The following is a 23,578-nucleotide window of genomic DNA, read 5'->3' as shown; positions in this document are numbered from 1 at the left end:
GGCTGCTACCCATACTGACCACTGCACTCGAGGCACAATATGTCTGCATTTTGTTAAGGGTGTGGCAGTCCCACTTTATTATAAGATCCACTAGAAGCATATGATACTTGAAATAAAGTCAGTAACTAGGAGAGAGGTATGCCTAGTATGATGTCCATTCAGGAGTAGTAAATAGGTTCACACCAGAAAGCAATGGAGACACCGTAACAGCAGAAGGCTTCCCAGGCAGGCCACTCAATCACCAGCTCTCTGCCTGTGGGGGCCATACTGACTCCTTTGCCTCTGCTTCCCCGTCTGGAAAATGAAAGGGTTCGTCTGGGTTAATTCTCAGTAAGAGCCTAGGCTATCAGTATAAGAATATATGTCCTTGAGGAAAGTCTTCTTTGGACAGTGGGGTAGGTGGGTGGGGTGGTGGTGGTGGTGGTGGCAGTGGTGGTGGTAGTGGTGATGGGTGGTGAGTGGTGGTGGTAGTGGTGATGGGTGGTGGGTAGTGGTGGTGGTGGTGGTGGTGGTGGTGGAGGTGGTGGAGGTGGTGGAGGTGGTGGAGGTGGTGGGTGGTGGTGGTGGGTGGAGGTGGTGGTGGGTGGTGGTAGAGGTGGTGGTAGAGGTGGTGGTGGTGGTGGTGGGTGGTGAGGGTGGTGGTATTTCTCTATGTAAGAGGTGATTCCAAGGGTGTCTTGAGCTGCTGTTTAGCCTGAACCTGACCTGCCGTGGGTGCTTCACAGTTAGTGAGTCCCAAATACCATCCATTTCCAGACAGTTGTCTTCATTGTATGGACAGGAACCATTTCGACGGCTGAGGGTGTCAAGTCTTTGCTAAGGCAGTGACCTCTTGTGACCCTTCATATCACGCTCACACATGCAATAAAGCGAGTTCATGGAGGGTATGACCGACACACCGAAGAGCCCTGAAACAGACAGAGGGCTCAGGACTGGAGCCTGCAGCGTGGTTGCATACAAACAGAACCTCTGGGTGCTGCTGCAAGCCCTTCTTCTCCTGAAAACCCTGATCTGCTGTATTATCTTTGATTTAGCTCTCTTAATGTGTGCTCCAATCACTGTATATATTTTGCCATTATTAATGTATTTATGCATCTTGAAATTGCCTAATTAATCCCTTGCCTTCCCAATGAGTTATGTAAGTTGGTGGATTTATATGATAAATATCATGAAGAAAACACAACAACAGAGCATAAAATACTAACTTAATTTACCATGCCCATAGCAAAAAAGTTTAGGCCATGATTTCCTCCCTGAAATTAACTAATATTTCTTATTGCTTTTCCTAATTAAAACTTATCCCTTTCCTACATCCTAAGGGTGCCATTTTTATCCCTGAAACTATTTAGAAGTGACTATGTATTAAGCTACCATGTTGGCTGTTTCAGGGGGAAACTAAATAATAAGCTTGTTCTCCACCTCCAGGTGCTTTTAAGCCTAAAACATGACCTCTCAACTTCAGAATTTTTGGCCTTTTTGACAACCATGCTGTGGATGTGGTCTGATGAATTTATAGTGGTTGAGCAATGCTCTTGACCTCAGTCCACAAGATGCTGATAACACCCTCTCTCCAGCTGAGATCATTGAAAGTGACTCCAGGCATTGCCACATGCCAGATACCTCTGGGGATGGTGGGACATAAAATGGTCCCTACTACCTGGTGTTGAGAACTGTTGGCTGGTGGAAGTGATGGTGCTGAATGATCACATAGCACAGGCAATGACCGTACCACACAGGCCACTAGAGGAGTATGACGCATGCACCACAGGGATTCAAAGAAGAGCGGGGATGGGGACCAATAAGAAGAGCCCTTGGAGGAGGCATCCTGGATAAAAGAGTTGAGAAGGCATCATAAGGGCAGACCAGGGTAAGTTGAGAGATGATCAGCTTGCCTGGATGGTAGGGATGGTAGGACCTTCTGAAGGTGGGGAGGAAGGACTCGACCCAAAGCACAGACTGTGTAGGATATCAGACTGGAGCTAAAGCTAGCCCATAAACCAGGGGAATTGCAGCAGTCATGGAGCTGGGATGGGGCTTGTGTCCCACCAGCAAGAAAATAAACCTGGTGGTGGTAATGTAGGGCAGAGAGAGGGCAGAGATGGAGAACCCAGTTAGCATATTTTCCTAGAAGTTGAAAAGAAGGCGTGAACTAGGCTACTAACAGGCACAGAATTCCGAGAGAGATAGAGCTGAACAGGGAAGGGCTCAGAGCAGCATGCTGCACACTGGCTTTCTGTTGGTCCAGGGTCCGAGCTCCTTTGTGGGGCTTTTATGTCCCTTGCTAACTCACCTTCCTCCCCTTTGCCCACTGTCTCCCCTGGCAACCCACCCTCCCCGTCCTTCTCTGCTCAGTCTCAGTGCATACCGGTTCCCTAGCACTGTCTTTCAAATCCTGTCTGCCCTTTGGAGTCTCTCTGGGACACCGCTTCTGCCTTCATCCACCTGACACATCCTTATTCATCCTTAAACACACAGTCTGGGTACCATTGGCATCACAACACATGCCAAGGTGAGGGCAAATATTCTTCATGTGTGTGTTTCGTGCATGCAGAACACATCAAAGAATGACTGATTTTTACCCCTGATGGTTTTTTAAAAACATATATATTTAGGTGGGGCTAGAAGTAGAACTCAGAATGCAAGATTGTACCACTGAGTTACACCTCCAGTTCTTGCTTATTATTTTAAAAATATTTATTTTCACTCATGTGTATGTCTTCATGTCTGCCTGCCTGTGTGTATATGTTTGCACATGTATTTGTGTGCACCCAGGGAGGCCAGAAAATGGTGTTGGATGGCCAGGAGCTGGAGTTACAGGTAGTTGTGAGTTGCTTGATGTGGGAGCTAGGTACCAAACCTGGGTCAGGTGCTTTTAACTGATGAGCCATCTCTTTAGTCCCCTTGTTTATGATTTAAAAAAAAACACCACTTTCCCTTGCATAGATTTTGAGATGAAGTTTAATAATTGTATCCTAGTTTATATAGGAGAAGATTGAAACTTACATAAAGATCCACTCTCATGCGATTGATTATGTACATGATGGAACGTAGAGTATTGTGCAACTGTAACAGAAATGGAGAGGTTCAGTATGTGTTGATATGGACCAACCACTAGGAGCTACTGCTGATGAAGGAAAGCAGAGTGTCTAATAGCAGCTTAGCATGCCACCATTTTAATGTTAGTAGAATGAACAGAAGAATGACATTACAAAGGAGTGTGTTTGCTGATGCTTAAAATCTTTTCCAAGCACACACAAAGCATTACTAAAGTTGACTGTCCGAGAAGGAAGGAGTGTGGTTGCTGGAGAAGTGAGGTAGCAGAGACTTAAAAAAACAAGTGCGTTCAGCCTTTTGTATTTTCAGAATTTAGAACTTGAAGGTGGAGACGGCGTTCCAGGAAGACTCTAAAGGACACACACTCTTTGAGAGACTCTGGCTCATTGTTAGGAACCAGTGTCCACTGAGCCTGAATAAAGGAACTCGGTCAAAACCATTGGAGAGGTTGCCCACCAATGGCTCAGCTGTATTCCTGACGTTTGGTTGGGGTTCTTGGTTCTTCTTAGTATAACGGCAAAGAGGACGTTAGACAAATCGGCCAATCAACCTCCTCTGACTTCTGAGGAAAGTCCTTGCCACCCAGAGCATCTTTCCAGTCTCTTGCTCCATTCTGCAGAGCTCAGCGGTCATTTTGTGCCCAGCTGTACAAAAGTAAGGGCTCCCAAGGAGCAAAGTTTCTCTTGTGTAAAAAGGGCTCCTGGGCTCATCCAGAGAGACTAAGTGGGAAGGAAATTCGGACTGGGAAAGAATCATGGTGGGATGGCAGGTGGAATTTCATACAGCGTATGAAAACCAAGACAAGCATGGCCAGGGTGACCAAGACAGACCCCAACTCAATTCTTTTCGAAAACAAATATTTATTGAGTGTGTGTGTGTGTGTGTGTGTGTGTGTGTATGTGTGTGTGTGTGTGTTTGCACACATGCACCATGATGCCAGGTCAGAGAATGACTTTCTGTAGTTGGTCTTTCCTTCCACTGTGAGCTCTGGGGAACAAACTCAGGCCATCAGGCTTGGTGCTGGTGAGTCATTTCACTAGCCTCCAAGACAAGGTTCTATGGAAATTTCCCCCTCCTTCCTCTTCTCTTTTCTGGTGAAGAACAAGAAGCTACTTCTCCCTGATCCCCAGATCTTAATTTTGTTGCAGGCAGCAGGTCTGCCTATGGGTTGTCAGCCAGATCCACAAGAACACAAGGCGAGGTGTGCTGAACAAGTGCCTCATGCACTCTTCAGCTGTCTTTGTTAATAATGACTGGTAAATACCTGAAGTTGCTCTCACGGTGGGGACTTAGAAGTATGAGTGGTTTTTTGTTTTATTTATTATTGGTGTGTGTGTGTGTGTGTGTGTGTGTGTGTGTGTGTGTGTGTGTGTTGTGAAGACAACTCTCCTTTCACCTTTATGTGGGTCCTAAGTCACATGGTTAGGATGTACGCATTACACGCTTACACTCATGGAACCATTTTACCAGCCCAGAAGAGTGGAGTCCCTTTTTTTTTTTTTTTTTTTTTTTTTTTTTGGTTTTTCGAGACAGGGTTTCTCTGTATAGTTTTGCGCCTTTCCTGGAACTCACTTTGTAGATCAGTCTGGCCTCGAACTCACAGAAATCCGCCTGCCCCTGCCTCCCAAGTGCTGGAATTAAAGGCATGCGCTACCACCGCCCGGTGAGAAGAGTGGATTCTTACTCGGGTTGAGGCCAGGGTGGAGATGGGCTACCAACATGCAGAGTGAAAACAATTTCACTGGCAGCAAGGAGTTAGAGGTCAAGGCCAGCCTGAAAGAGTAAGCCTTTGGGATCTGAGGAATTTTGAAAAGAGGGGTTTGAGCTTTGGTAAGAGGGTGTGAATCCACTCTAGCTCCAGCTGAAGTAGGTGTGAAATCCCTCTCACATCCGAATCACCAAACCCAGCAGACCCCAAGCTGACGTGACTCCAGTGATCACGGATGGACAGGCAAATGGTTCCCACTTGCCTGGACTACAATAGCACAGCCTGGGGCTGGCAGGGAAGAGTCTGCTGTGGAATTGAAGGTCCTTGCTGCTCACTAACATTTTATAGCTAGTTTTCATAATATGATACATTGTGAAGAGAAGCAATTCCTCATCTTTTACACCAGTGTTAGCCATGCTACGGAGGATCAATTGCTGTGCCTGTAGAGCTTGCAGAACTGAACATGGCTCTTGTGTGAACACATCTGGACATACCTGGTACGCTGGAGGGTCTAGACAGAGAAGATGGTGTTCTGGTTAATCTCAAGGTGATGGCTGATGGCCAAAGGTCACCAGGATTTGATGCGGTTATTTAAAATTCTGTCTCAGGAGGAGGTGCCTCTAGGGAGTTACGTAATACCACCAGCAGCTGTTGCGGGGATTTAAATTGGAATTGGGTTAGAAGAAAATGGTTTCAGCATTGCCTCCTGTCTCAGTAGTCTGAGGACTCTGGGCACAACCCCCAGACCATTTAACTCACCAGGGCTGTGTGTTAGAAGCGGGACTAACCGATTACTCAAACTTATTTCCCTAAGGCTACGATGGCATGTAAGGGCATCCAGAGACATGGAGCCAAGGCTAGAAGCCTGTGTTTAAGGGCTTGCTCTGCCAAATTTAGGCTCCATGGATCTCAACACAGAGAAAGGGTCTTTTAAAAGGTTTCTGCCGTATTGTCTTATTATCCAGCGCCCTCTCCTCTCTAGTGGTTAGGAATCAAACCTAGGGCCTTGTGTATGCTAGCTAAGCATTCTGTCATGGAGCCACATCCTAACCCCTGTGCTGTATTATCTTTTCAAGGCATACCCTTGGGGTATGTCTTGCCTCACCTACCCTACCTAATTATCTACCTGTATGTCTTTTTATCTATCTACCCACCTATTAATCATCTATGTATGTCTCTATCGTCTATATTTTATGTATTGTGCATCTGACTGTCTATTTCTATCTAATTTACTTTTCTGCTGTTGATTAAATACTTTTCTAATAGCAGTTTTCTATTAAGCAGAGCAAGGAGAAGTGACTGACACAAACAGTATCCTCTGGAGTATTTCTGCCTTTGCCTGGCTCATACTGCCCTCTGGTTCCTATGTACTGGCTCCATTTACCGGCTTGGGTCTCTGCTAAACTGGCATTTTGGAGCAGCAGGAGACCATGGTGAGGAGTCAGCAGCATTGGCTGCTTGCTCTAGACAAGAGCATGTGCGTTTCGTCTTGAGCAAGTACATGCTGGATGAGAGCCAGTCCCTCCTGGAGCATGTCCGCAGTGGAAGCTGCATGCAGTCTGTGTTCCAGGCATTTGTCAAAATGAAGTCAAGATGGACTAAAGCCTCTGATGAGGCTGTGAAATTGGAGAGCTGGAAGCCTCCTTGTAGAGTAGGTCTCCAAAAGACCGCTTAAGCTGGGTGACTAAACTCTGGCCGTTCCCAGCTTTGGGTAAGCTTGTGTGACTGGGTGGCCCGTATAACAGAGCCACATCTGTACATTCCACAGTATTGAGTTCTCTCTGTGAACGCAGAGTGGTGCCTGAGACCTTGCTGATCGTCACTGCTCAGGTGCAGTGGCTTTACACTCCTTTGGTGATCTGAAAGTTCCACGGGCCTTCCAGGGCTACCCTGATACTTACTTTGGGGGAGCAAGCTCTCAGGGGACCCTCTGAGGCTGACCTGTAGTTGACCAAAGGGTAACACTTCCTGCTCTCAGCTAGGGCAGCAGGGACTAAAAAGAATCATGTTTTCCTGCTTCCTGTTTAAAGGACCATGTGAGAGGTAAGGTGGGAGCAGATTCTAACGATGGAGCCTGGAGTCTTCACTGTGTGGGTGAGTACTCAGAGAAGTACATTCAGGCCTAGAAAACTGATCTCATAGCAGGGTGTAATAGGGGCCAAGTCATGGGTACAGTGAGGACCACTCAGTGAGGGTGCACAGCCCAAGACAAGGAGGGATAAGGGATAAGACCTTCCTCTATCCCTTTACTCAACATAGCATTTATTGAGAATGTAATTAATTTGAATTAAATTTTCCATAGGCAATTCTATAAGTCCCATCTTTAGGCTACACCATCTTACATTGAGGCAAGAATAACAAACCTCTTCCAGCTGAGACATGAAGATGGGAAGATGGAGGCATCATTGCCATCATCTGCCGCCAGGCAGGTGATGCGCTTCACATTCATGATCTCACAGAGGAGACACAGTCGTCCACTGGCAGAGAAGGAAGCAACACGAGAGAAGACACTTCCTCAAGTTCACACAACCATGTACAGTGTGGCGGCTATGTGCTGGGAAACCCAGGTTGGTGTAATTTTCAAAGCACAAGTCTACTTTTTGGTCCACTCAAAGAGCCTTGGGGATGGAGCTCACATCTCTGCCAGACATGTATTTCCAACACTGGGCTGAACTCAGGAAACAGTGTGTTTTAAGAGTGAATTACTGAATAATGAATGAATGAGGGATGGAGCTGCATCTTTCTTTAAAAATGCTTTTGTGATTTAGAAAGGATTAATTTTAGCCAGGCATGGTGGCTTTAATCCCAGCACTCAGGAGGCAGAGGCAGGCAGATCTCTGTGAGTTTGAGGCCAGCCTGGTCTACAGAGGGAGTTCCAGCCAGGGTTACACAGAGAAACTCCGTCTCAAAAAAACAAAAAATGAAAGATTAGTTTTATTATTTATTTATGAGTATGTGTGTACTTATTTTGGCTGTACGTGCACATGCAGGCAGGTGCCCTTGGAGTCTAGAAAGAGGCAGTGGCTTCCCAGAGCTGTTGTATGTCCAGCTGTGAACCATCAGACAGGTGTCAAGGACCCGGCTCAGGTCCCTGGGACAAGAAGCAAATGCCTGAGCTGCTGAGCCAACCCTCCAGTCACTGTGAATGTTTTCCAAGGAGTCCTTGGCCTTAACGTTCACATGCTTAAGATAGGTGGAGTGCTGGTTTCTTCTTTTCTTGTTGCTGTTGCAACCAAACACTTGACCCTCCCCGGAAAAAAAAAGCAGCAATTTAAAGAAGGGGTTACTTCTGCTTATAGTTCTAAGGAGCACAGTACATCATGGCTGGGAAGTCAAGGTGGCAGGAGACAACTAGGCTTATCTTTTGGAATCAGGAAACAGAATCTGATGTACGCTGGTGTCCTGTTCGCTTTCTCCTTTTGATTCGATCCAGGACCCCAACCATGGACACCTTGAAATGGTGCTGCCCACATTTCGGCTGGGTGTTCCCCCTCAGCCCATTCCAGAATCTCCATCACAGACATGCCTGGAGGTTTTTCTCCTAGTCGATTCTAAGAGCCTGTCAAGTAGACAATCAATATTAGCTATTAAAGACAGAGACTTGTTTTTTATGGTCTTATCAATAAAAAAACTAAGAGTACATTCTCTCTATTTCTTTCGTGTTCTGTACACTACAGAGATTGTGTTAATTTTCCATAATGTTCCTGCTGCCTAAGGTCTCCCTGCTGTTTAAAATAGCTCAGATCTCCAAAAGATAACAGCAAGAGCCCAGTGGGACAAAGACAGTGATGTTTTTGGATATTTCCCCAACTACCCGAGGAATAGCTGAGACCATATCTTCCTTTTTCTTAGCCTCACAGAATCTTTTCTGATTCTCAGACTTACCACGGCTCTCATCGTGAGAGCAACTTCTTTAAAATCTTCCAAGGTAAACACACATCTTCTACAAACAAAAGTTTATTTGCTGTATATAGAAAAAAAAAATGCCACCCGAGGACTAATTCGGCAGCTTTGTTGATTATCTGTTGTAATGAGCCATGTTACATAATTAAAAGACTTTTTTTTCTTAACTGCATTTCACTACTAATTAACTTTTTATACATTCTACAGTGGACACTTTAGGTTGAATCATAGATGTAATTATGCCATTTCTATGCAAAGAACAGCTTATGAATTATTAATTAATATTAAATCTGTTGATTAAAGGCTAATTCATAAGTAAACATATTACAGCTCACCACGGATCGCTCCCTAGAAGCGTTCTTTTGTAATTTCTGTGGTCCCCTGTTCCCTGCTAAATATCCAAGATAGACACTGGCCACACAGATTCCAAACAGCGAGAGCAATCCATTTCAAACTCTTTCTGAAGTTTTAACTCCGGGCCTTTTGCATTGCAGCTGCTCTAGAGTTACACAGCATGTGAAGGGTGCACAAACACTGTGAAGCTGGTCCGTTTTATGTCCTTCCTCTCTCCTTCCTCCCCTTCTTCCTGGCCCTTCTCCTCCCCTCCCTCCTCTTCCCTCCCCTCCTTTCCCTTCCCATCCCCTCCCTTTCCTTTTCTTTATTTCATTTGAGTTCTTTTGATCTAACTCAGAACCCTGTGCGTGCTAGGTACGTGCGCTGTCACTGAGCCCTTTATGTTTCCTTAAACTCCAGCCTGGAGACTGGTTCTCTTGTAGTGAACAGCAGCTCAGAAGAAGGAGAACAAAGACACATGGGGAACTACAGATCGTGTACTCGAGACACGATTCTAGGGCAGAATGACACAAATTCTTGGTCTCAAGCCACAAGTGATGGAGCAATTTCCAAAGACTTTATGAATGTCTTTCTTATCGGTCATGAAGGATAGAGTTAGCAGAGGTCTGAATGTTAGAAAACACTTCGGTGTACCAGGCATCCACACATTTTTATATCCATTGATTCATCAATAAATTCTTTAGAATGCCAATTGAAGGAAAAAATAACAAGAAGGAAGGAGTGACATGATTACTCCTGAAGTATGGAGACAGTTTGTTAGAGATATGTGGCAGAGCATAAGAAGACGAGGTGGCTGGAAGAGTCCAGATTGGACCTTGCTGACAGGCTGAGATCTGACTGAGCAGGCAGGTCATGAGAGGAGAAGGGGGAGCAGGGAGGAGAGAGTGGGAAGACCAAGAGGCCAGGAGACCAAGAGAGTGGTGTAGCCAAAATGGCTGAGTTACATAGGAGCAGAAGAGCTGTGGGAGGGAAACCCAGCTCAGTGGCTGGGCTGCAGAGTTCAGGGTGAGTGATCCTGTATGCCAGGTACTGGCCTTGTGACAGAGTGGTGGCCACTGTCTGCTTTGATATGTCAGTGTTTGAGACCCAACACCAATGTGCCTATAACACTGCAAGCAGTGTGTTGCAGCCAGAATGAAAGCAAGTTTGGCTGGAGTGCAGGGCCCATGTTCAAGTCTGGCTGGAGTGCAGGGCCCATGTTCAGAGTCTAACAGGAGTCTGATGAATAGGGAGGACAGATAGAAGGTCCCTGCTGTAGAAATCTGGATGCTTATGTTAGATGAGAATAAAGTTCTGTCTGATCTATCTATCAGCTGTGTATAGAATAGTAAGAAGATGACAGGGTTGTGTGGACCGGATAGAAGGCCACTCCCAAAACAGGCTAGTGGTGAGGTCATGAGGTATGGATTAAGAGGACTGTGGAAATGAAAAGAAAAAAATTGAGAGCAGATGATCAGGGCATGACAACTGACCACATGGGAAAAGTGATGAAGAATGAAACTTGGTGGCTGGAGTCTCCATTAGCATTGGTGGATGAAGAGCACGTGGATAAGTCAAGATACGGCTCAAGGTATGAGACATTATTCTAGAAATGAAAGGCAGAGGGGAGGCATGAACATGAGTGACATGTCATTGCCCTGACATGCCCTGACATTGCCCTGACAATGGATGTAGATACCTCTGAGTATGTACCCAAAGCAATCAAAGCCAGCTTACTCTAGAGACACCTTCACACCCATGTTTATCGCTATGCTATTCCTGCTTGAATGGGTAAAGAAAATGTACATGTATACAATGGAGTTTTATCTGACCACAAGGAAGAATAAAAACCTGCCATTTTCAGGAAAATAGATGGACCAGAGAGTGCCATGCTAAGTGAATAATCTCACAGTCAGGAACCACCTGTTTTCTCCCATATGTGGCATCTAGAAGGAAGGGAGTGGAGGGGAGGTATGGAACCAAAAAGGAGGCTTCTAGGGAATGGAACTGGAAATGAGTGATAATGAACAATGATGGGGAAGAATATGATGAAGACATATTATACACATGCGTGAAAAACTCATAATGAAACCTCTAAATCTGTACAATTTTAAACAGAACCAAACGGTCTTCACAGTTCGGGCTGACTGAAGACAGTCACAGGCCCGCCTGACGCCATGCACTCAGGTGGGGGAAAGACACTGATGGGCCAGGCTGGGTTCTCACAGTCTGGGCTGGCTGAAGGCATCCACAGGCCCGCCTGGCTCCCTGTGGCACCAGGTGGGTAGGCTCCATTATGATGAGCAAATGTATGGTGAAGATATGGGAGAGAAAGAGAAGCAGAGTGGTTCATGGGCTGTGGAAAGAGGCGGAACTGAAGGAGCGAAGGCGGTGAGGAGCCGGCTAATGTGGGTGGCCTGCTTGCCACCTGGGGCCAGGGTGATGTCTGGGCCCAGTCTGCTGCCAAGGGCCACGTCTGGATTCATGGTCCTACTGTGTTGACATCCATGACCCATGTTGCCACCAAAGGCCACAAGGATGCCCAGGGTCTGGGCTGCCACCTGTGGCCATTTTGGTGTCCAAGGGCCATGCTGTTGCTGGGGCCATGCTAATTTAAGTGGCCTGTGCTGCCACCTGGGCCATGGTGATGTCTAGCCCCTGCTGCAGTATAGGGCCATATCTGGGTCTATGGCCTTACCACAACTAGGGTCTGTGTTGATGTCCACGGCTGCTGGTACCACCAAAGGCCATGAACATATTGGGGTCTGGGCCATCACTTGAGGCCAGGTGGGTTGTCTGAGGGTCATGCTTCAGCCAGGGCTGCGGATATAGATCTGAGTGGCCTGAACTGCCACAAGGTGCCATGGTGAGATACAGGCCTGGGCTGCAAGTGAGGACCATGTCTGGGTCTGTGACCCTACTGTAGGTAGGGTCTGAGTTGGTGTCCATGGTTCCTATTACCACCAAAGGTGTGTGAATGCCTGGGGTCCAGTCAGCCAACCACAACCATGTTGGTATCCAAGGGCCATGCTACCACCAGGGCTATACTGATTTGGGTGGCCTGTGCTGCCACTGGTGCTGTGGTGAAATCCAGGCCCAAGCTCCTGCTCAGGGCCATGTCTGAGTCTGTGGTCCTGCTGCAGCTGGGGTATGTGTTGATGTCCATGGCCCCTGTTACCACAGGGGGTCATAGGAACTATGGGCGTTGAAATCCAAGAGCTGTACTGAGCTATCTCTGCCCTTCACTGGCCCTGGGATAGCTGGTCCTGACTCTCACTGGACACTGCAGCAGGAGAGCTGGTCCTGCTCCTCATGGGAGAGCTGGCCCCCATACTTGGGAGAGATGGCCCTATCCCTTACCATGGGTGTGGGAGAGCTGGTCCCGATGGCTTGGGCTTAGGAGAGCTATCTCCACACCTTGCCTGAGGTGGGTGGTCCCAGAGGCTCAAACTGCCCAGTTCACCTACCACTCAGACCCATATCCTGGGTCTTGGGTTGACTCGCTTTAATAACTACCCCATCTATGACCTGCTGAAGCCCATGAAGGGACTGGTTTCACAGGATCTCCATGACTCAGGGTAACAGCAGGATGTCCTAGAGGAATTTCAGTGAGGGTCCAGAAATGATGGTGTACCAGAGGCCTTGAACCAGACCAATGACTCACTGTAGTGAACATTTGTGGGTGGGGCTGATTGGACAAGAGGGTGTACTGTGTGAAACACCGCAGCTCCCAACACCACTAGGATGAATGAAGAGGTGTTGGAGAGATGGGAAAGACAGAGGAGCAAGGGTTTTTTTGTTTGTTTGTTTTGTTTCAAACTAATTTTTTTGTGGGGTTTCCTTTTGCGGGGGATGCTGCAATGGTAAGGGGCAGATATGGAGGGGCAGAGAGATGAGTGGGATTGGGGTACATGAGGTGCAATTCTCAAAGAATCAATAAAGAATTATCTTTAAAAGAAAAACAGAATAAAACAAGAGTGGGCATAGAGACAGCAAAGAGGAACAGTCTTTGGACAAAGCCACGTAATGACGGAGATGCAATGGCTGTTCTGTCATGATGTTACAAGGCTGTTGCCCAGGGGTATCCAGAGAAGCAGTCCCACGTCCCTCATCATTGTCTCTGTACCATATGGACACAAGTGTTTTTAAGTACATCCTTCTCATTTGTCTGGATTCTGTTGAGAAAGGTTCAAGAGAGATAGGCACAGGAAAGTGACGTCATTTGCTTTCAGTTCTCAAGTTAATGGCTATAATAGTAACATGACTCGAGATGGTAACCATTAGGACCGAGTTCCCTGAGTCTGAGGATCGATGCGCTTTGGTTTCATTAAGAAATGTGAAGCTTCTGGACAAATTATGTTGCTGGGCTTCCTGGCCTCTCAACAGTTATTTTAATGTCAATTTTTAACACCCTGTTGTTGGGACGGTCACACTCTGTTTTATTGCATCTCTGGACCCTGACGGCTAGCCTCAAGGAACCCTTGATGCATTTAGATTTGGTTATTCTAGTCTCTGTTCAGGCTTGCATTCATTTCATCTCTGAAATCTAATGATCTAATTCAATAAAATTATAAAGGATTCAAACCTGCTCAACACCTAATCAGCTTAGTCTAAGAGAATTAAATCAAAGCCCTGTAGGTGTGTGTATGTCTCACTCAGATGAAGTCTCACCCAGGGAGACATTCTTATGATGTGGGAGGCTGGGATAGTATTGCATGAATTTTAAAAGATATACCAAGAACACGGCAGAACAAAGGCAGTTTCATGGCTTTGCTGGTGTAGCTTTGTGTGAAGTCCAGGGCAGTGTGTGTCTAGGGGCAGGTGGGGAGAGAGACAGAGAGAGACAGGAGATCTGGTGTGTCATGTGATATTGGGATTGGGAATTGCTGTGTCTCACCATGTGTAGAACGGAACAAGATAACAGAACTGACAATGTGGAATTATAATAATTAGTGGGGATTATGCACATATGCATGTGTATACTCCAGCAGTTGTGCATGTATGTTGCACAGTTGTGTGTACTTGAGAAATGTCTGGTGCAAAAGTATACATTGTCAGTTTATTATGTCGCCAATGACTTGTACTAAAATATTGTATGTATTTATTGTAATCAGGTATATGATCATTAATCATTTGTACTTTTACAATAATGTATATATACTTACCACATACTCAAAATAAGTAGCTGTAGGCCTAAAGAATGGGGGGAGTGTTTCAGAGCCCTGAGTAGATCTGTTTCTTTTGTCTGTGTCCTCACAGACTTCAGGAGGTGGGAGAGACAAACGCAGGGTTGACAGATACCTTCCTAGCCAGAGGCTCCTTGTAAAGGACCCAGCTATGGAGATGGCTCGGAACCTCACGAATGTGGTCTTGTGAGTATGCATGAGAACAGCTGGGGCCATGCCTTATTCCAAGTGTGGACTCTGTTGTGTCTCAGACTAGACAGGGAGGAACACTGGAGAGCCTTTGGCTTGTGATGACATGGGAAGCTTTTATCACCAGGCTCAGGATGGGCAAGTTACTCTGATTCCTTTTGGATAAAATCAGGCTCCTCTACTAAATTTGAGATCCATTCATAATCAGAGAGGCTTCCTCAGAAGGCTATAAATCCATCCATTCATCTATCCACCCATTTATCCGTTTGTCCATCTGTCTGTCCGTCTGTCCATCCATCCATCCACCCACCCACCTACCCACCTACCCACCTACCCATTGAACTGGATATTTGAACACCTATTCTCTGCCCTGAACCGGGTACCCAAAATGCAGCTGGCATGCATCACCATTTCCTCCCGACTGGGGGTGGGGAGGACCTCAGGGGCTGCAGGGTGCTGAGAGTCACGGGGACGCAGACAATAAACCCTAGTTGATGTGGAGCCTGAACTGTGGTGCCTGAGCTGCAAAGGCTGTCCTAGTGGCAGCCCACCCAATCCAGACTGGGAGACCTGGTGACGGGCACGTCTTGTTCCCTGAAAGCGGTCTTTTGAGACCACTTCACCTTGACATTTCCTTTACGGCTCAGGATCCTATTGTAGTCTTTGGGCCCAGGAGCTATTTTAAACTTGTTGTGACTAAGCACTGTCAAAGTAACTGGCACTGTGTGGATATCTGCAAAAGCACTTTGTCCTTCCCAAAGAGAGAGCTAACTGGCAGAGAAAAGAACCGGGCGGCGGTGGCGTGAGTATTGTCCTTGGCGCGTCTGCGAGCCGTTGATAGTTTTGGTTGTGTCTGTACTCGTTGCTGACATCGTTATAGCGTCCAGTGCCTGTGCTGTCTCAGGAGCACAGCAATGGCTCTGTGGCTCGGGAGTCCGGTTCCTTTAAGGCTTCTGCCTAAGTGAGTGGCAGCATCTTTTAGAGTTGTGCAGTGCACAGCCTGTAAAATTGAGCAACAGTCCTGAGATGAGAGCTTTAAATTACAAAGGAGACATTTCACTTTCTTGTCCCACTGTAGCTCAGGATCTGGTATAAATATTGTGGAGATGAGAAAGTATTTGGAGCTTGTTAATAACTTTTTTTTCTGTGATCTTTACCTAATGAGCTAAACTGTTCAGATTTGCACCTGTGTTCCACATCTGGGATCTTGGGCAAATGCATCGTTCCTGCGCTTCCTCTACCATGTAGAGATGCAGGAGAAACTTGAAGTGGTGAAATTGATGCTATGAAGGATTTACTAATAAACTCACTTAGGAACTATTATGTTGCACAAGGCAGGATTCAGCTAAAGGAGTGCTCCTGCTTTATGAGGAAGATAGTTTTATACTAATCAGACTTGTTAAAACTGTCAGAATGAAAATTCTGTATCGTAATGGAAGCTTAGGGTTGCTGAGAAAGTTTCTGCTAATGTTTGTTCACCAAGGCTGATCTCCAATGAGGCTTCATTCCCATAACAGAAGGAGACAGCCCTAACTTAAAGCTGGCCATTAGACCCATCCCCACGTCAAAGGACACGCCTCTAAGGGGCAGCTCCAAGTGGGCAGCACAGGGACACAGCCACTTGAAGTTTGGGTCTGCCACTAGGGCCCCTGCGTCTCCTCAGGAAAAGCACAATTCTGCAGACAGGAAAGATTACCCTGGGTAACAAGTGTTTGAAAAGAACAACACCAGTGTACTTAGAATTACTTCTAGCAGTAGCCTTCCTGTATAAATTTCCCACCTGCCTAAGCAACTGCAGTCTTGCAGTCTCCTGTCTGTATTTAAGTTGTTCAGAGTGTAACCTGGGACTGGGACCTAAAAGAGATTTAACGATGATGGAGTGTGTGGAATGCAGAAGACTGAGGTGTATGTGAGTTAGTAAAGTCTTCTATCCACGGCCAGTTCCTCTTAGAGCATCAGTTGGAGTGACTAGGGTAACACCCTCTCACCCTAACTCTCTTTCATGTTTACTTAGACACTTCCCAGACACTCCACACCCCACACCCCACCCCACACCCCACACTGATCACATCTGCCTTGGCAACACATTTGGGATTTCCATGACCCTAACCATGGTTCAACTGTATTAACCCAAATAATTAATGCCTATATACACTAAACATAAACTAAAGTGACCGAAGAAGGTATAGGTAAAAAAGAATTGTCACGTTATGTCTATGTTCTGCCAGAACAAATGTGTCAGAGCTACTCTGGCCCTCACCTGGCATTGTAATTGATTCTCTTCCTTTGAAAACGCTCTACCCTGACCGTTGGCACCAGGAGACTTTGAGGCAGGAGCCTGCTCTTGGTCGCCGACCAAAATTAAAGGACTCATAGTCTTAATTGGCTTAATCACTGTGATTGTCTGTATTTCTCTTATGTGGATTTCTTACATTAGCCAGAGATGGACCAATGCTATATTAAAGAGATTATTCCTTTATTAATCCCCAAGTGTGCAAGTGATTTCTCCCTGGGAAGGGAGGTTGTTTCTCTAATAATAGGATTGTATTAGTCAACACTTACTTAACTCTCACTACATACCAGGGAATGTTCCACGCATGCTTTGTGTATATTCTCTAATTTAATAGAAATACCAGAGTAGCCGGGTGGTGGTGGTGGCGGCGGTGGTGGCGCCCGCCTTTAATCCCAGCACTCGGGAGGCAGAGACAGGCGGATCTCTGTGAGTTCGAGGCCAGCCTGGGCTACCAAGTGAGTTCCAGGAAAGGCGCAAAGCTACACAGAGAAACCCTGTCTTGAAAAACCAAAAAAAAAAAAAAAAAAAAAAAAAAAAAAAAAAAAAAAAACCAGAGTAAAGTAGTATTGTTATTACTTTGTCTTCAAAATCGGGGACCAAGCGGCCAAGGTCATTCATCTAATGAATTTCCTTTTTTAAAGATTTATTTAATGTACATGCACGTTTTGCCTGCACGTGTAAGTGTCCAGTGTGCTTGGAAGTCAGAAGAAGGCATTAGATCCCCTGCAACCGGAGTTATGGATATTTTCTCTAGGGAGCCACCATGTGGGTGCTGGGAACTGAACCCGGGTCCTCTACAAGAGCAGCCAGTGTCCTTGGTGGCTGAGCCGTCTCTCTAGACCTTTAGCTACTTTTCAAGGTCAAGTACTTGTCCAAGTTCATTTGACTCACACACCCACGAACTTCGTTGTGCCATAAGCTGACCACCTGGACTGATTGGCTGCAGTCCCCGTCAAAATCCATTTCTCCTGTAAGACAGCAGGTGATTATTCTGGCTTTTAGTATATTTAGGATGGCCACTATTGCTGCTCAGATTTGCCCTGAGTGGTCTGCTTTAGTGGACGGTAGCATCAACTCCTCCTGAACTGGAACTCTGAAGAATCAGGTTGTTCCAAGAGAAATTGCATTTGCTTTAAATAAACTTTATGTTGATGGTAACAGTTTTTCCTCCATCCTTCAAATAAGATTTGAATCTACAGAATATCCCCTCCCTCAACACACACACACACACACACACACACACACACACACACACACACACGGAATCGAATGGATTTAAAATGCAAGTTCCCTCCCTGGACTGTTTCTCTGTGCTAGCGACAGGAGTCACTGAATGTCCCATAGCTGCTTCTGAGTGCATTCCTTCTCCAACGGGCTGGAACACCACTAGGAGATTTTTTAAAATTACATTAAGATAATCTAATCAGTTGTCTGGGTCACTCTTCCGTGAAGAAAAAGTGTAACAGTAGAGTCCCTTCCACCCCACACAGACATGCTAAGAGCCCCATGCTGAGCACTGGATGTTTGAAGACTGGACTCGGAGTGCAAACGTCCAGATACGAAGCCCTATTCCCAGGACCATGTTCAGAGTGGTGTTTGCATGCTTGCCTGTTTGAGATTAGTTACTTTTTATTCAAAGTAATGTTTTGTTATCTAATTTCATGTTTGTTTTCATATAATATTCATCAAGTCGATTTTTACTGAATCACATATTTAAATAAAGTCAACTTCCACACAGAAGTTCAGTACCGAGTAATGGCAGGTTTTGTCTCTTACCTTCACTTTTTCACTGAGGTTTTTTTTTTTTGTGTGTGTGTGTGTGACAGAGATGGAATCCAGGACCTTGAGCATGGTAGGGAAGTATATCCCTTGACTTTCACATTTTTAGTAACATTTTTATGATTATAAAAGTAATACGTATTTGTTATTCCCACCTTTGATGTATGAAGACACAAAGAAAAATAAAGATACCCATAAAACCGACTCATAAAAAGAACTTTCATAGCCGGGTTGTTGGTGGCACATGCTTTAAATCACAGCACTTGGGAGGCAGAGGCAGGAGGATCTCTGTGAGTTCAAGACCTGCCTGGCCTACAGAGCTAGTTTCAGGACAGCTAGGGCTTTTACACAGAGAAACCCTGTCTTGAAAAACCAAAAACCAAACAAACAAAAAACAACCCCAAAACTTGTGTGTGTGTGTGTGTGTGTGTGTGTGTGTGTGTGTGTGTGTGTATGTGTGGGCGCGCGTGCGCGCGTGCGCGCGTGCGTACTTGTCTGTGTGCCTTTGCACGCATGTGTGTGATACTGGGTACCTAATCTCTGTAGTTGTTTGCAGCTGCATTTCTTTTCTTATTGTCACAACAAACTCGTACAAACTCAGTGTCTCACAATCATGCACGTTTTCCCCGCAGTTCTTTGAGCCAGAAAGTGTAAATCTTGCAGAACTAAAATCTAGGTATAGCAGAGCACTCCTTTTGGAAGCTTAAGAGAATAATATACTTTCTCCTTCATTCAAGGTGTTAGGTTAATTTTTTCTAGTGGTCGAGGACCAAGACTCTCATTTCCTCTCTCTGTGGGCTGAGGTCTGGTCCCAGCCTCTGGGGTGTCAGCTTTTTTCAGCTGTGGTCCCCAAGCCCCATCTTCCAAGTCAGAAGTGGCCATCATTGCTTTTTCTCACACATCTCTTTTTTACTGCAGCTGGGAACTTTCTGGCTTTAAGGGTTCCTGTGATGAGATTGGACCCACCTGGGTCTATGCTATTCCACACTTTAGAATCCACAGCCAGAAACATGCCTGCAAAGTCCCTTTTCCACAGAAGGTATCCCAGTCATGGGTTCTAGCATGAGGAAATGGGCGTCTGTGAGGAAGATGTCATTCAGGCTGCAGAATTCATTTTGTGTGCATCCGTCAACGGAAGTGGTCTTCAGTCAAAAGCGTGCAGAGACTGAGGCTGAGAGGCTACAACCCCAAATCCTTGTTCCAGCATACCTCTCTCATTATTGTAGAATAGGTGCCCCACGAATTGCACTTAGACAGATGATCAGGAGGGGCTGGAAGATGGTTCAGTTGGCAGAGAGCTTGCCATGATGGGAGAGGCCTTGAGTTTGGGTCTCTAGTGTAACACATAAAAAACCAGGCATAGCAGTGGGTGTCTGGAGTCCCCACTTTTGGAGAGGGGGAGATTGGCAGGTCCCTGGGGCTCACTGGCAAGCTAGCCTGGTTGAATTCCTGGGCTGCAGATTCAGTGGGAGATCCTGTCTCAAGAAACAAGGTGGGAGTGATTAAGGATCACATGCAATGACAGCACAAATGCATACATGCACACACATGCACACACAGAGAGACATCCCACACAGGCTACCCACTACCTACACAGGGAAGATAATCATGACCCAACCATTGTGTTTTTGCGAAGGTACAGCAGGCATGTATTGTTTTTCCTTTGTAAGTCTTTGTAATTGTATATTTGTAGCACTCATGGTTATTTCTCAACACACTGTCCTCTAAATCTAAACTTTCTAACTTAGGAGCACTGCTGTGCTTTGGTGTGCAGGGTTTCGGTTCTGTAACCAAGTGTGGAGAAGTCCTTGCACCTCCGCCCTCCAAACCTCAAGCGGCTACAGCATTATTGATCATCTGTCTGTCACGGGCACTGGCTGCCTGCCTCTCTGCTGCCTGTGTGACCGTTGTGTCTCCATGGCTGGAAGCTGAACTTGCCTCCGGGGATGGCAGAGGACACATTTTGCAGAGTTCATAACTTACCCAAACCTCTTGGGTTCAGCGTTTCTGCCTGAACTGGAAACTTTGGATGTGAAAGTCAATTCGCTCTTAAAATAAAAAAGTCTGTTGCAAAGAAAAAGAGCAAGAAAAGCGTTACTAACAAACAGCTCCCAGAGGAGGCCTTACACACAGCTCCCAGAGGTGGCCTTACACACAGCTCCCAGAGGAGGCCTTACACACAGCTCCCAGAGGTGGCAGAGGTATCATGGATATGACATGCAAAATTTGAAATAGAAAAGAATAATGACACCAACGTTTGTAATTTACTTGATTCTAAAACTGAAAAAATACCTGAAAAAAAAAAAGGAATTTGCATTTTGTAGAGTTTGAAAAATAGTGTCAGCTAGCAGGGAGATAGTCTAACCTTCTGAGCATGTTCAGGGGCTGCACTGGGCCAGACTATTACCGACGTTTTAAAGAAGTCATTGACACAGATCTTCAAAGAAAGATCTTGGAATTTGCATCCCAAAAATTTATTTTTTGTTCAAAAAATTTTTTTTTGTCCAAGAAAAATCTGGTTATGTTGGAATTTTTGGAAAAAAGTACACCAGTTCCCTTCCCCCCCCCCACCCCTTTGAGTCAAGAACTTTATGATTTTGTAAGAAAATACCTTCTATAATTTTTTTAGTTGCTACATATGGAGATTTTAATATCTAAGACAGGAATTGATAGCATGAAAAGGAGCATAATCCAGACCGTTTACCTTGTAGGAAGCAATGGTTATGTTTACAAGGACAAGCCGTGGCCAGATACCGTGAGGTTAGTGACCAGCGTGAGACAGAAGCCAAACAGGAGGGAAGAATGACTTCAGGCGACAAGTCAAGAAGCACAGACAGTGTCAGTGTGTCACAGACAGATTTCCCTGGGTCAGCAGACATCGGGAAGAAGGTTCTAGGGACCAGCTGTTTACCGTTTAAGAAGTTGTGTTTAGTTTACCGGACAGAGATTATTCCAGAGCTATTCTTGCCTGAAAAACAGGAGGATCTAAGTACGTATAGATTTGCACATGTGGATTGTGGTAAAGAAAACAGGAGAGATTTGGGGTGAGATGTTCCTGAGGTCCCTTATGCACTGTCTTTAAAACAGGGGCTGGAATGTAATGCTAAGCGCTTTCACCTTTCTCTGCCCTTCAGACATGGAATGGAGGGGTAGAATTTCTAGAAGTTGGCAGCAGACAGGGACAGAAGAAGAAACGCTAGAGAGATCCAAGGGGAACAGAACAAAGACTCATAAAAAATACAGTCACACCATACCAAGTTAGAAGACACTGCACAGAACTACTGCAGGCGAGAAAGGGAACTGCCCGGGCAGTCTGGAAAAAAGTTGGTGGTGTCTTAGAGTTAAATGCACATGTATCACATGACCCAGCAATACCACTCCTGGGCATTTGGGAGAGAAATGAAAATGTGTTCAAAGGTTTGTATGTGAATATTCACAGCATCTTGACTCAGAACGGTCAAAACCCAGAAACAACCCAGTTCACCAACAGGTAAATGGATGATCTAGTTTTTTTCTGTATTGGAATAATAGAATGCTGCTCAGCAATAAAAAGGAAATGAACTGTGATATGTGTGACACGGTGGATGAATTTCAAAAACATTCTGCTGTGCATAAAGGGGCAGACATAAAAGATTATATATGGTCTGTTTCCATTTAAATGGAACTCAGGAAAAGATGAATCTAATCAATAATAGATGTGACTGACACTGATTGTGTGGGGCTGGAAGGGGCGGTAAATATTGATTAGCAAGGGGGCAGAAGGGAGCCTATTTGGATGGTGGACGTTTTCTAGATCTTGATTTAGGTGGTAGTTACCTGAGTGCAGACGTTTGTCAAGACTTGGCAAACTACCCTAGAACATGTCTTTCTCACTGTATGCAAACCATATCTCCAACAAAATTGAGTTTTCCAGTGCAACCACTGGAATTACCAAAATGTTGATAGCGTGATTCAGACTTGCCTCACTAAATTTAAAGAAATTATGGCAAGGAGTGAAAAAAAACTTCTGAGGATTTTAAGAAGTGCTAATACCAGCTCATTGCGCTGTCATTGGTGAGTGAGTTGTTAGATATTTAAAATCTTTGTGAGGGAATTTCTTCCATGTTTCAAGTGAATATCTCTCTCTCTCTCTCTCTCTCTCTCTCTCTCTCTCTCTCTCTCTCTCTCTCTCTCAGAGATGTTCACGGCAGACAATGGAAACATACTGCTTTCATTCCTAGACTTCAAGGTTTGGTTTCATTGGCTCAGCCACGTTGTGTTCTGGGAAGAAAACATGGCCCTGACCCATCTGGAATGCTCTGGTGAAAGACAGTGATCATCACAACAGTGGGGTCAGTAAACAGTAACAGCAGCCATACTGACTATTGTTTACCAGCCTCTCACAGGGAGGCAGGTGCCTGCAGAGTGATTGACATGCCATCTCATCTAATCCCCACACTAGTGTGGCTCTGAGTGCTTAGCTCCTCTATAACAGAATGCATAGCTGAGCTGGGAAGTGTGCGCCACCTACCCAAGATCACAATATTGAGGATCGATATTGCGGGCTGCTTCATGTTTATGTGCCACAGCCCAACAATAAAACGTGACAGGACGGCAGGGGAACACTGGCTTGAGGCGCTGAGAAAACGTATCCATTTGTGCAGCCTGTCCAGAGCGCCCTCCGTTTCCAAGCCAGTCAGAGAGGCACTAGTTCCTCCTCAGCAGGCAGGATGGCCACTGTTCCTCCCCCCATCCCCTCCCCACTCAGCTCTCCCACAGGCCTAGATCCCTGCAAGTCCTGTGGCTGCCATCCTGCCACCCAGGGGGGCTGCAGATCTGAATAATGTTCTTGGATTTGTGTCTCTCATCTTGTCCCTGATTAGTGCTAACTCTTCCTGGCAAGGCTCCTGCCGGGCTATTTCTGGAAACAAAAATTCATTACACACATCCTTATTGATTTTCTCTCTCCTTTGCTTATAGCTGAAATGCTTTTCCTCCCCCTCGTGAAGAAACCGTACTGCAATTACTGGAAGCTTCTCTCCCCCTAGAAGCCTTCCAAGGACCAGAGGGCTTTGGGGCTCCCGGGAGTAGGGGGCCGCCTGCATCTCCATGCTCACTTTGCTCAAAGAGAGGGAGTGGGGTAGCCGGTTGCCT

General features: G+C 45.8%; 1 long non-coding RNA gene across 1 annotated transcript in view; it reads left to right on the top strand.

The window, feature by feature from the left end:
* The window catches only part of LOC131919494 (uncharacterized), a 56,586-nt gene extending 33,223 nt beyond the window's left edge, over positions 1–23,363 (top strand). The window contains exon 4 of the long non-coding RNA XR_009381268.1: positions 22,623–23,363. This is a non-coding gene — a long non-coding RNA (uncharacterized LOC131919494). The remainder of the gene's footprint in view (positions 1–22,622) is intronic.
* The last annotated feature ends 215 nt before the right edge of the window (positions 23,364–23,578 follow it).

The sequence above is a fragment of the Peromyscus eremicus genome, chromosome 9 (genome assembly GCF_949786415.1).
Source record: "Peromyscus eremicus chromosome 9, PerEre_H2_v1, whole genome shotgun sequence".
NCBI lineage: Eukaryota > Metazoa > Chordata > Mammalia > Rodentia > Cricetidae > Peromyscus > Peromyscus eremicus.
This window is presented reverse-complemented; position numbering and strand designations above follow the sequence as displayed.